We start from the raw sequence: 14492 nt of genomic DNA, 5'->3' as shown, positions 1-14492 counted from the left end.
GTGATCAGGGCCATGATTGAGTTGTAAGGAGCAGAAAGAATTACGTTTATTCCCAGCTTCTGAAACTTGTAGATTAACTGTGTGTGAAATTCTTCTAGGATTCTAAAGTAGAATTAATAAGAACAATATACACTTATTGTATAGCATAAACATATAAAATAAATTACGCAAAACCCGTTTTCTGATGTGTTATCATATGTCGTGTGCACACTTTTAACTTGCCTGCCGCTAGAGGGCTACTGTCGCGCCAGCTGTCAAATGTTGGCATATTTTATACGTATGAGTTGCGTGACTGTATCTATTAGACTGTGATATCACGGTCTAGTATATACAGTCAAAAGCTTGAGTTGAATGAGGGTATTATGAACAATAGAATGTGCAGGTACTGTTTCAAGGCTTCTAAACTCCTCACAGGTTGCATTATTATCGAGCTTGAAGGCGAGTGACTGACGGGGAAAGGAGAGCGATTCTGACGTCACAAGATAGCTGAGCCCGCCAAAGCTCAAATGCTTCAAAGCAGTATCTCGTGTTTTTTCTCGTTTATGTTGTTTTGAATGCATTATGCCAGGTCTTTTGCGGTATGCAACAATTCTAACGATAGAAATAAAGAGTTGTCTCTCTTTACCATTCCTAAAGATTTAGAAATTAGAAAAAAAGTGGGTAATTGCGTGCAAAAGACAGGATAAATTCAATCCTGATGCAAACAGATTATGCTCTGATCATTTGAAAGATGACGATTTTGTTCCATATTTTCGAGCAGCTTTAATGAAAATAAAGCCGAAACGACCGACAATGTTAAAGCCTACAGGTAAGTTTGAATAAATCACGTAGGTCTATATAAGTAGCCTATGTTAATACCAGCTTTTAATTAGATTAGGTTCATCTACCATGTTAACCTACAAATTATTTTCTTTCTTTTGTAATCATGCTACTTATATAAAAAATACTAACTACTAAGACTACTACTAATACTAACAGTTGCATACCAAAGGGGCGGAGGGTTAACGACTGATACCAGTGATGTTTTTTCACTATAATTCTCGTTATATTGATTTTATATTAACGATTTATGACATTTTGTCATTATGGCATAATCAGTGGGTTAATCATAATAGTCTCCAGTGACAATTCATTGTTGAGTTATAATGATTATTGTAAATGAACGTGTTGTTGATATTTCATTACCGGCCCTTTTTCCAAACTTTAGAATGAGATATTAAAATCAATCAATGTTAGATTTTTATAAACATCCATTTAAAACAAAAACACCGCCATCTTGGCCCTCTTTAAATTTTAGTACATTATTCTATCTTTTGGAGGTTTAACCATGCCATCACCAGTATGGCTAAGTAGTTTCAATAATACTGAAAAATTCTACAATGAGTTTCATGGCAAGAACACGATTAAAAAGGGGCGGAATATTATAAAATGAACCAAAGAATATGCGGCAATGTTGGTACATAACGTTCCACGTGAAATTTTATTGTTGATTGTACTGTCAAAACTAGGTTCTTTATACGACTCTAGTATGTGAACACAAGACTGGAAACTAGCAGACGAAAACGGACGTCAGACACTGAAAGCAGACGAATTGTTAAGAGATACAGAAAAATAATGCAGTGACAAGTACAGCTTTTATATACAAGGTATAAACATTTTCAACGTATTTATTTTATTCCATGATACGTACACACTTGGTTTATATTTCTTGTGATGTTTTTATTTGAGGCGATTATTTTTATAATGCGCACTTATCATTGAAAATAAAGGACCAATCAGCATGGACTCTTCACCCGTCATCAGCCAACTAGCTATTTGATTGGCTATTGAAAAACGAGATAACCTATTGAAAGTATAGAAGCCTTGGTACTGTTTCACATTGTAGGCCTATGTGATGAGGCGACAGTAGCGATCCTAGTGGTTAGTAACTATCTATGGATTCATATTTCCTACGTATTGAGCTTCGTGACTGTATATACTACAGTAGACAGTGATAATATTCAGTGGCGGCTCGTGGGTATTGAATTAAGGGGGGCTGCATACAAAAATAAACCAAGCAACTTACTTTATTTAAAGATTAGTTCCATGCGCCTTATCATGTAAGTTGTGTTTAAATGAGACAGGCTCATGTTAGTAGATTTACTGGCATTTAAAAGAATCCTGCGGACAAAATTCCGGGCGACGCTGATATAAGCCCTGCTGTTGCGAGTGTCGTTAAATAAACCATAATTTAATTTTTTATATGCAGATTTGAACCTTAGAAATATCTAACTAGCGATGTTGTAGTTGGTTGTATAATATATATATATATATATATATATATATATATATATATATATATATATATATATATATACATGATACATCAATAAATGAAAAAAATAACTGAGCCAGAAATTGAATTCAGGATATTCAAGAGTACGCACCAGAGCGCTTGCCTCATTTATTGTGATGTCAGATGTTTCAGATTCCATTATGGTTTGAAAACATTCTAGCAATGGCTTCTTCTTCTCATGAACAACATTTACTGTTCTTATTTTAAATCCATCTTGTTGCCCCAACTGATGGAATTGTCTTTGAAACACAATAATCTAATACAGACTGTGTGGAGATCGAGAGAAGAAAGCAGGGATACTGGGTAAATTAACAAAAAATATGCGGGCCTTTGTATTCTGTTTAGCGGCTCTTTCCATTATGAGATTCAACTGATGGGCACTTAATTTTACATTTCTCCTGAATTGTTAAGGTACTGAACTGAATAGACTGTAAATATTGTACAGAATTAAACATTGTTGCACTTGTTATACTCACAACATTAAAGAAAATGTATTTAAAACTGCGCGCTACTGACAAACTGCTGCAAATTTTGCAGCGCCTGGAAACGCTGGATTCACGGCAAGGGGCAGCAGAGAGGAGGGGTAAAACTAACGCGCAAAGCATCCGAGACGAGACTGGCAGCTCCAGGGGAGGAAGTGGCTTCACCCTATAGTCCTTGTCTCTGGTTTCGCTCTGGCAGCACCAGGGGAGGAAATGACTTCACTAACGATTAAGTGCATGTCATTGAGAGCGAAATATTTAAAAAAAATTCGAGCTGCTAAATAGAGACTGTATAATAAATGTTTTTCACAACATAAAACGAGACGAGCCACAAATGTGTTGGGGTGCTGCAGCTCCGCAGCCCCTCTTCGAAAGCCGCCCCTGATAATATTATATACGTTATAAAATACGCAAATAACTTATTTCAGTTATATTACAAAGAAGAGGGTGTCCTCTAAGGAGACGCCTATATACCCAATAGTATTTCCTAAACTTCGAACGCTCTGTAGCTTTATGTTATTTAACAACGCTGTATCAGCTACCGGGTTATTTATCGTCGATGAAATTGATGGTAGATAGATGGTATCTAGTGAGATGAGGCCGAGGATTCACCATAGATTACCTGATATTCATTTACAGTTGGGGAAAACTTCGGAAAAATTCCAAGTAGTGATGAGCCCAAGCGGAAATCGAACCCAGGTGCGATCGCAGGTCCGGAACAGCAGGTAAACGCACCTGTCGTCTGAGCTACGCTAGTGACAATACGTATTTTGTCCGAGTTGTGTGCCCAAAATTATTCACTAACATCACTCGATTATGTTGAAAAGCAGGTGTGTACTGTATATTTTTCTAAAACTACATTCTTTGGTTTAAGGCAGCGGTAATACAAACTACAGCAGGAATGTTAATGTTTTATTTCAATGCTGTCACCGAATCATTCATTACAAACAAGAGATGGATCTGGTCAATTTTTGCAACAATACTTAGGAACTGTGTCAACAGAGACGTGCCTTACTTACTTACTTACTTACTGGCTTTTAAGGAACCCGGAGGTTCATTGCCGCCCTCACATAAGCCCGCCATTGGTCCCTATCCTGAGCAAGATTAATCCAGTCTCTACCGTCATATCCCACTTCCCTCAAATCCATTTTAATATTATCTTCCCATCTACGTCTCGGCTTCCCTAAAGGTCTTTTTCCCTCCGGCCTCCCAACTAACACTCTATATGCATTTCTGGATTCGCCCATACGTGCTTCATGCCCTGCCCATCTCAAACGTCTGGATTTAATGTTCCTAATTATGTCAGGTGAAGAATACAATGCGTGCAGTTCTGTGTTCACGGAGAAAAAACAGCCGTCAGTCACCGATGTTAATCGTCACACTATCAGACTGTGAAGCCCTGCGCCGTGGCGTAGTGGTCTAAGGCATCCTGCCTAGGACTCGCGTTACAGAATGCGCGCTGGTTCGAGTCCTCATGCGGGAATAAATTTTCTCAAGAAATTTCGGCCAGTGTATGGGACCGGTGCTCACTCAGCATCGTGATGCACTTGGGGAGCTACGATAGCTAACGAAATCCGGTTGCGAAAGCCAGATATAACAGCTGGGGGAATGACCGTGCTAACCACACGACACCTCCATTCTGGTTGGATGGTCGTCCACCTCTGTTTCGGTATGTGAGCATGAGGCCAGCAGCAGGCTAGTCGGTCTGAGCTTTCACGGATCATTATTATATTATGTAAACATAAATAATTAAATTTAAAAATGAACGAAGATAAGGGCATGAAAAATTACGATTGCTATTAATGCAGCACCATGTGATTAATCAGGATTTTACAGGATTTTTTTTAACACTGTTATCACGTCTTCTCTCAGATATTTTGGCAGAGCAAATAGCCGTCGAAATTCTTCGAAATAAGCTGGTATAGTCCCTCGAGCACCTATGAGCAAGCCGAATATAATTATATTATAACGTAATACTATATATATATATATATATATACATACATACACTCATAGCGTTCTGTCCAAGGGTAGGTCTTTCATTGCACACCCATCATTCTACAGTCTTTCCTATTTTCTGCTTTCCTCTTTGTCTCCTCTTATGATCCATATAATAAATAATTTTCAAGAATGTAATAAATGGCATTTAACTGCTAATTCACACAATACTCAACTTGGATATTCTATGTCTATATTCGTAATTTACATATCCTCAACGTTCAAGAACGTCGTAAGGAATGTGTGCAGTACACAACACTTGGGAATGAGCTTATTATCATAAATAAAGACTTGCTACTACATCCATACAGTGAAATCTTGTTCTCCTTATGGAATTATAATATAACTTGTGCCGCTTATGTATATACTGTGTGTTCATTTCAAAGTGTGTCATGACGTCACTGTTGTTGGGTCACCGATTTGAAGCGAGTTTCAGCTTATATGTTAGAGAAGTTGCCTATTATTTAAGGCGTTCTTCAATCTGAACTTGAGAACGTGTACGGTATAACTTGAACGTCGTAGCAACAGATGGCGGTCTGTACGGTCAGTGTGCTACCATAACCCCTTTCGAACTGTGTTTTGCGCCGGCAAGTCGTACGCAGGGTATTTGTTATCATCGGTTGCGTACGGTAACATTCCACAACACAAATCAAATGCTCCGTGTCCATGTTGACCGTCGAAGTTAATGTCAACAAATACGTAAGTAATCGTCTTAACCCTCTCCCCATATCCCGACAGTACGTATTTCCAAACAGTTCACATTCCTGCCACTACCGGCGTTACCGTGCGTATCGGCATGTACTCTTCAGAATGAACGCCGTACTTGCTAGGCAACTTCTCTGCCTCTTAGGTTATACACCTGAGCTGCGGAAGTGTAGGAAGATTGAATTCCCTAGGCTCATCGGCTAGCCACATGATGGCATACAGCGAGCCATGACACACTTTGAACTGAACACCCAGTAGAGCAAACGTTTTTCGTACGCTAGTATCAGCGTTTGTAGATGTTGTTAATATAACTCGCTTATCGCGATTACGTCTAATCAGGATTACGGCGTCCAGCTCGCTACTAAACGTGGCCCTACACGAGGTACTTTACAAGTGCACACAAATATGTTGCAGTTTCAGTACCGCAGGCCACAATACAAAACTATTCGTTTCTAAGCGAGGGGAGAGTTATGTACAGTAAAAAGGCAAAGGTATCTCCGTAACATGCCATGAAGGCACTTGGGGGGGGGGGGCATGGAGATAGAGCCACATGCTTTTCATGACCTCGGCATTAGAATGAGGTGGTGTGGTCGGCACCACGCTCTGACAAACTTTTACTCCAGGGAAAGACACGGTCCTCAATTTTATAGGAGGCTGAGTGAACCTCGGGGCCGTTCTGAAAGTTTGGCAACGAGAAATAATTCTGTCACCAGCTGGGATCGAATCCCGGACTTTCCAGTCCGTTGTCAGATGCTCTATCAACTGAGCTACATACAGAACTATTAGCCTTATAAGTGATATAGGCTATTTTAAAAGCAGTGTCTCGTAAAAATGTAGGGACACTCTATGTACTCATATTCCACTCTTTGAACTCTCCGCCAACTCTATGTTCTCTCGGTCCACTCTGTCCTCTCTCTCATCTCAGTCCTATCTGTTTCCCCTCAGTCCAATCTCTCAAATCTTAGTCCTATCTATGTCCTCGCAGTCCACTCTTTGAACTCTCAGTCCTCTCTCTGAACTCTGAGTCCACTCTCTCAATTCTCAGTCCTCTCTCTGTCATCTCAGTCCACTCTATGTACTCTCAGTCCACTATATGTGCTCTCAGTCCACTCTATGTCCTCTCAGTCCACTCTATGTGCCCTTAGTCCACTCTCCGTCCTCTCAGTCCACTCTATGTCTTCTCAATCCACTCTATGTCCTCTCCGTCCACTCTATGTGCTCTCAGTCCACTCTATGTCCTCTCAGTCCACTCTCCGTCCTCTCAGTCCACTCTATGTCTTCTCAATCCACTCTATGTCCTCTCCGTCCACTCTATGTGCTCTCCGTCCACTCTATGTGCTCTCAGTCCACTCTATGTCCTCTTAGTCCACTCTATGTGCTCTCAGTCCACTCCATGTCCTCTCAGTCCACACTATGTCTTCTCAGTCCACACTATGTCTTCTCAGTCCACTCTATGTCCTCTCAGTCCACTCTATGTGCTTTCAGTCCACTCTATGTGCCCTTAGTCCACTCTCCGTCCTCTCAGTCCACTCTATGTCCTCTCAGTCCACTCTATGTTCTCTCAGTCCACTCCATGAACTCTCAGTCCACTATCTGCCCTCTGAGTCAACTCTCTGACCTTTCTGTCCACTCTCAGTCCACTCTCTGAACTATCAGTCCAGTCTCTGACCTCTTAGTCCGCTCTCTGTTATCTCAGTCCACTCTCTGCTCTCAGCCCACTCTCAGTCCTCTGACTCCAATCTATGTGCTCTTAGTCCACTGTCTGATCTTTGAGTCCACTCTCTGAACGTTCAGTCCACTGTCTGTCCTCTAAGTCCACTCTCTTTCCTCTGATTCCAGTCCCTGATCTCTCAGTCCACTCTCTGTCCTCTCAGTCCACTCTGTGTGCTCTCAGTCCACTCTGTGCTTTCAGTCCACTCTATGACCTCTCAGTCCACTCAATGTCCTCTCAGTCCACTCTGTTTTCTCAGTCCACTCTCTGTCCTCTCAGTCCACTCTACGTCCTGTCAGTCCACTCTATGTGCTCTCAGTCCACTCTATGTGCTCTCAGTCCACTCTATGTGCTCTCAGTCCACTCTATGTGCTCTCAGTCCACTCTATGTCCTCTCAGTCCAATCTATTTCCTCTTAGTCCACTCTATATCCTCTCAATCCAATCTATGTGCTCTCAGTCCAATCTATTTCCTCTTAGTCCACTCTATATCCTCTCAATCCAATCTATGTGCTCTCAGTCCACTCTATGTGCTCTCAGTCCACTCTATGTGCTCTCAGTCCACTCTATGTGCTCTTAGTCCACTCTATGTGCTCTCAGTCCACTCTATGTGCTCTCAGTCCACTCTATGTGCTCTCAGTCCACTCTATGTGCTCTCAGTCCACTCTATGTGCTCTCAGTCCACTCTATGTGCTCTCAGTCCACTCTATGTGCTCTTAGTCCACTCTATGTCCTCTCAGTCCACTCTATGTGCTCTTAGTCCACTCTATGTGCTCTCAGTCCACTCTATGTGCTCTCAGTCCACTCTATGTGCTCTCAGTCCACTCTATGTCCTCTCAGTCCAATCTATGTGCTCTCAGTCCACTCTATGAGCTAACAATCCACTCTATGTGGTCTTAGTCCACTCTATGTTCTCTCAGTCCACTCTCGCCTCTCAGTCCACTCCATGTACTCTGAGTCCACTATCTGTCCTCTGAGTCCACTCTCTGACCTTTCAGTCCACTCTCTGTCCACTGAGTCCACTCCCTGATCTCTCAGTCCACTCTCTGAACTATCAGTTCAGTCTCTGACCTCTTAGTCCGCTCTCTGTTACCCCAGTCCACTCTCTGCTCTCAGTCCACTCTCAGTCCTCTGACTCCAATCTATGTGCTCTTAGTCCACTGTCTGATCTTTGAGTCCACTCTCTGAACTCTCAGTCCACTTTCTGTCCTCTAAGTCCACTCTCTTTCCTCTGATTCCAGTCCCTGATCTCTCAGTCCACTCTCTGTCCTCTCAGTCCACTCTGTGTGCTCTCAGTCCACTCTATGTGCTCTCAGTCCACTCTATGTGCTCTCAGTCCACTCTATGACCTCTCAGTCCACTCAATGTCCTCTCAGTTCACTCTATGTGCTCTCAGTCCCATCTATGTCCTCTCAGTCCACTCTATGTCCTCTCAGTCCACTCTATGTGCTCTCAGTCCACTCTATGTGCTCTCAGTCCACTCTATGTCCTCTCAGTCCAATCTATTTCCTCTTAGTCCACTCCATTTCCTCTCAATCCACTCTATGTGCTCTCAGTCCAATCTATGTGCTCTCAGTCCACTCTATGAGCTAACAGTCCACTCTATGTGGTCTTAGTCCACTCTATGTTCTCTCAGTCCACTCTCTGAACTTTCAGTCCACTCTCTGACCTCTGAGTCCACTCTCTGTCCACTGAGTCCACTCCCTGATCTCTCAGTCCACTCTCTGAACTCTCAGTCCAGTCTCCGACCTCTTAGTCCACTCTATGTTATCCCAGTCCACTCTCTGCTCAGTCCACTCTCAGTCCTCTGAGTCCAATCTCTGACCTCTCAGTCCACTCTATGTGCTCTGAGTCCACTGTCTGATCTTTGAGTCCACTCTCTGACCTCTCAGTCCACTCTCTGTCCTCTAAGTCCACTCTCTTTCTCTGAGTCAAGTCCCTGATCTCTCAGTCCACTCTCTGTCCTCTCAATCCACTCTGCGTGCTCTCAGTCCACTCTATGTGCTCTCAATCCACTCTATGTGCTCTCAGTCCACTCTAGGACCTCTCAGTCCACATTATGTTCTCTCAGTCTACGCTTTGTTCTCTCAGTCCATTCTCAATCCTCTGAGTAGGGGACTCTTACCTCTCAGTGCATTACCTGTCCTATCATTGGGGATTAACTACTCTGGTTTTGCGACTACTTGCATATCTGTCGTACTGATACATGTTTGATGCAATTGCATTTATACGGGGTTCGAACCTGGGTAATAATTTGTTTGGTTTTCACTTTCTTAGCCGTACGGATATCTTGAGCTGGAAGCTTAGTGTCAATACGACTCTGGTGTTCTGTCTGTAGACTACGTCCACGATTTCATTCAGTTACAACTTATTAGCTTTCAAATACATGATCGCAGCTTTTCTCTCATCGCAAAGGAGTGTAGTGTTGGCTCCCATGCATACATGCTTATTAAATTTACGTAGTAGCCTTGCGCACATCCGCCATGACAGTTCGCCTTAGCAACATTAAATTGGATTATACCATAGTTAATAATAATAATAATAATAATAATAATAATAATAATAATAATAATAATAATAATAATATTTTATTATATTTATTATAATAATAATAATTTATTATTATTTTATAATAATAATATTTTATTAATTTGTTATTATTATTATTATTATTATTATTATTATTATTATTATTGTTGTTGTTGTTGTTGTTGTTGTTGTAACACTTCAGCATAATAAAATAAAGGGGAATGCTGCACAATATGCATTGATGACTACAAAATAATGTTGCTGTCTTAATATTTTCTACAGGTAGTTTATCATTAAGATGTATTTTTTAGTTGGTTATTTAACGACGCTGTATCAACTACTAGGTTACTTAGCGTCGATGAGATTGGTGATAGCGAGATGGTATTCGGCGACATGAGGCCAAGGATTCGCCATTGCTTACCTGACATTCACCTTATTTTTGGGGAAAACCTCGGAAAAAACCCCAACAGGTAATCAGCCCAAGCGGGAATCGAACCCGCGCCCGAGCGCAACTTCAGACCGGCAGGCAAGCGCCTTAACTTACTGAGCCACCCTGGCCATTAAGATGTACTCTACATCACAGTTTACATATAAATAAAAGTTCAAATAGTCGGCCTCCGTACGTATTCGGTATAGCGCTGGCCTTCTGTGCTCGAGGTTGCAGGTTCGATCCCGGCTCAGGTCGACAGCATTTAAGTGTGTTTAAATGCGACAGCCTCATGTCAGTTGATTTACTGGCATGTAAAACAACTCCTGCGTGACAAAATTCCGGCAAACCGGCGACACTGATATAACCTCTGCGTTTGCGAGCGTCGTTAAATAAACCATAATTAATTAACAGTTCTAATAATAGCATTCGCTTATGCATATGAAAATTAGGGTTTCCAATGCATGAGCTGTGACACGATCTAACTTACCCACTCACCACTCGCTCTAGGCTTTCGTCTCTTTAGGTTATTTTTAGGCTTGCTCAAGTTAGGTTTCTATTATTATTATTATTATTATTATTATTATTATTATTATTATTATTATTATTATTATTATTAAAGCTTCTTTCAGGTTACGTTAGCAGATAGCTCACATGGTGAATCTTCAATCCTGCTACACACAACATAGGGAGAAAAAACATACTTAAATCATTGCTAATAACCACAACTTTTAGCACACCACTTTAAAATAAGAAGTGATCACTGCGAACGCTAGAAACCTACCCAAAATACTTACCATACGATGATTTTCTCCTACATTTTCACACATAAGGCTACCGGTAATCACATAACCCAATGGTATTATCATTATGATGCACCATGCCAGAGAGAATGCTTTTCTTCGGTCCACGGTAAATTTATTTGTGTGCCTATCTTACCTAAAAGTATACGTATATGCAGTGGTACCAGTACAGACCAAAACCTGAACAAAACAAACGTAACCCGTCACTCATCTTCGACCTTATGAAAATTTGTTTACTTATTTTTCCAGTTATATATAGGCCTACAGACACAGCGGGAAAGGCATGGAGAGCGTTACATTTTGTGATGAGGGTGCTAAGAAAAGGTTCTGACAAATCCAAAGAGATTGCATATAAATCACTAGTACGTCCAGTAATGGAATATGGTGCTGCATGTTGGGATCCTTACAGATTAGAACATATTAAGACACTGGAAAAGATTCAAAAACGGGCTCTTAAGTGTTGTCGGAAAAATTCACCATTAAAATGGGACACACTCACGGACAGGAGAACGCGAATTCGATTATGCGCACTGTTCAAAACATACAGAGGTGAGCTTGCCTGGAGAGAAATAAAAAATAGGTTGCAGCCGCCAAATTACTCTTCAAGGAACGACCACTCATATAAATTGAGGGAAAGAAGGCAGAGGACGGACACTGGAAAGTTTTCTTTCCTCAATCGTACTATCAGGGACTGGAATGCTTTACCTGCAGACTTACTAAAGGCTTTACCAACAACCAAAAATGTATTTAAAAATAGGCTTAAGGACCTTACTAATAGACGGTAATTATACACAGTATTTAAAAGGTGTAAATGATATGTTGTTATTGAAGTGTTGTATCAGTGAAGAATTATGTTGTGTCAGTGAAGTGTGTTGTATCAGTGAAGAATTATGTTGTGTGAGTGAAGTGTGTTGTGTCAGTGAAACGTGTTCCTGTTAGTGAAGCTTTATAGTTTATAGTGGCAGTGCATAGTATTTGAACAGTGAAATGTTTTTGAAGTGTTAGTGAAATCAGGATAGAATCAGTGAAATGTGTCGTAATTCCATTGCAGTGAGTGAGTTGACAGCGAAATGAGTGTAATTTGAAAGGTACTTGTGCTGATATGAACATATCATACGCGTGGGTTTTAGTTCGATCTTAGTTATAAGATACAAATTAGATTTATTTCAAATGTTATTTTAAGTGATCGTTTCATTTAATTTAGTATATTCCCTGTTGTTGTTGTTGTCGTTATTATTATTATTATTATTTATTGTTAGTATTAATTATTAGTATTATTATTAATTGTATTTTTAATTAATAAGTTTATTATTGTCATTATTGAGTGTAATTAGTTACCACTGCCACCGGGTATATACCCACTGCAGTGTGAATAAATACCTACCTACATACATACATACATACATATTTGTAAAGTTATACCATTCAGTGTCATTTCATTATGAAATATCAGAACTTATACCATACCGGTATCCGAAGTCATTCCCATGTTCATTATGAAATAACAACACATTCCGGTACCAGTATCAGATGTCACTCCCATGTGCAGTGTGTACTGATATCGAATATTCGATATAGTGGTGTTGCCATGCATTTGAAACTCACTATGGTATATTTTAGCTAAATCCAAATTATGAGAATAATTATTGGTTTACGATGTTATTAAACATGTTAACAAATTTATTGGGAAACAAATTTGTTACCATAGTTGGAGAGATGAACCACGTTCGTATCATTGTACAAGGTATAAAAGTTCTTGAACAGTCAGGAGTAATTACAAGAACGCAATGCGTTAATCGACGTTAGTTTAAATCAGACGTCTCAATAGGGCCTTCTCTGAGCACTTCCTCCTCTCTCTCTTTTTCAATGTAAGAGTGGAACAAGATGCAGGAGCAGTTCGTGTCTCTCCGGATGACGTCATTGACCGCGACGTTTGAATAGACATCTGCAACCGCTACGATGTAAGTCAGTCTTTGTGTCCATCTCCGAGGAAAGAATGTTCTTATTACCGCAAATGTATGAAGAAATGAAAGCTTTCATAGGGAAAGCGAAATTGTGGGAGACGCAAGTTTCAGTGGGTAACTGATACCACTTTATTAATCTAAAATTGTTACATGATTTGAATCAAGACCAGTGTAACAAATATAATGAAATACTGAAGGACTTGAGAAAATAATTTCAGATCAGATTTAAGATTTGAATAATTCTAATTTAAAATAATTGCTTGTGAATTTCTAAGAGGTTTAGGTTATTTTTAATTATTGAAAACATTACGAAATATATTATTTAACTATTATTGTAATTAATATATTAATATTAGCGTAACGTAAGAATACTTATTTTAACAACAACAAGTTTAATTGTAATTTTATTATTAATAGTTATTTGAATTTTATTTTATTAAATATAGTATAAACTTAAAAAAAGAGCAATACCAAAAACCTTCACTAGAAATGAAATATTGTTATCGTTTGGTCAACTGTCCGAAGACAGGTCTGAACCTCACAAGTGATACCAACAAGGCACCACTTATGAGTCAACTAGGCCAGGAGATAATGGAGTAAGGTGACCAGTTCCTTGTGCTTAAATAATTACGTAACATGTATGGTTCTTCATGCTTCAGATGTCTTCTTTTTACTCATTGAAGTATATAATTAGAAAATAAATGTATTATTATTATTATTGTTACTGGAATCTACTTAAGAAATTCCTTCCGAAAACAACCGTCAATTGTGCCAGTACAACTCAAAAGTGCAGCTTTGTGGCATTTCTCCCGCGACAGTTACAACTTAGCTCGCTCATGCTTGAGACATGAATCAACGATCGGCTATCTTCGGGTACTGCACTTATCTCTTCAGCTGACTATGTTATCTATACTTGCTCCCTGTGACAACTTTTATGCGTTGGCCTTGAGACGCCTGGTTTAAATGCACATATTAAATAGTATCACACATTAAGTGAATATATTTCTCAAAACAGAACATCTGCCAGGCAGACAGGGAGATCCTAAAGGTCTATTACACATCAAATTAACACATAAGCCATGGTAACAGACAAATGAAATATAATAGCCTACATACCTATTACATGCGATCTTTCTTATATTGCATTATTGACCATTTTCGTTCAGTTACTGTATTGTTATTCTATTTATCTAGCCACTGATCGCATTTGATGTGGAGGACATTATAATGCATACCTAAATTAGGTGATTCCCCTTCCCCGTTTTTTTATCTCACATCATTTATTCAAAAATTCAGTTCTGATATGACCATGTATCGATAAAATAAAAATCTTATTAAATATTGTCACTTACCGTTTAATGCATCTGAATTCATCTGCATCTGCACATGAAGCATCTACATCGAATTCTATAGAAATAATAAATTAATGATCAAGTTACATTCAACAGCCTAAATCTGTACTACCGGTATTGTTGTTGTTGTTGTTGTTGTTGTTCTTAAATCAACTGTCAGAAGACAAGTCTGAACGTCAAAAGTCAC

Source organism: Periplaneta americana, chromosome 4 (assembly GCF_040183065.1).
Source record: "Periplaneta americana isolate PAMFEO1 chromosome 4, P.americana_PAMFEO1_priV1, whole genome shotgun sequence".
NCBI classification, from domain to species: Eukaryota; Metazoa; Arthropoda; class Insecta; order Blattodea; family Blattidae; genus Periplaneta; species Periplaneta americana.
This window is presented reverse-complemented; position numbering follows the sequence as displayed.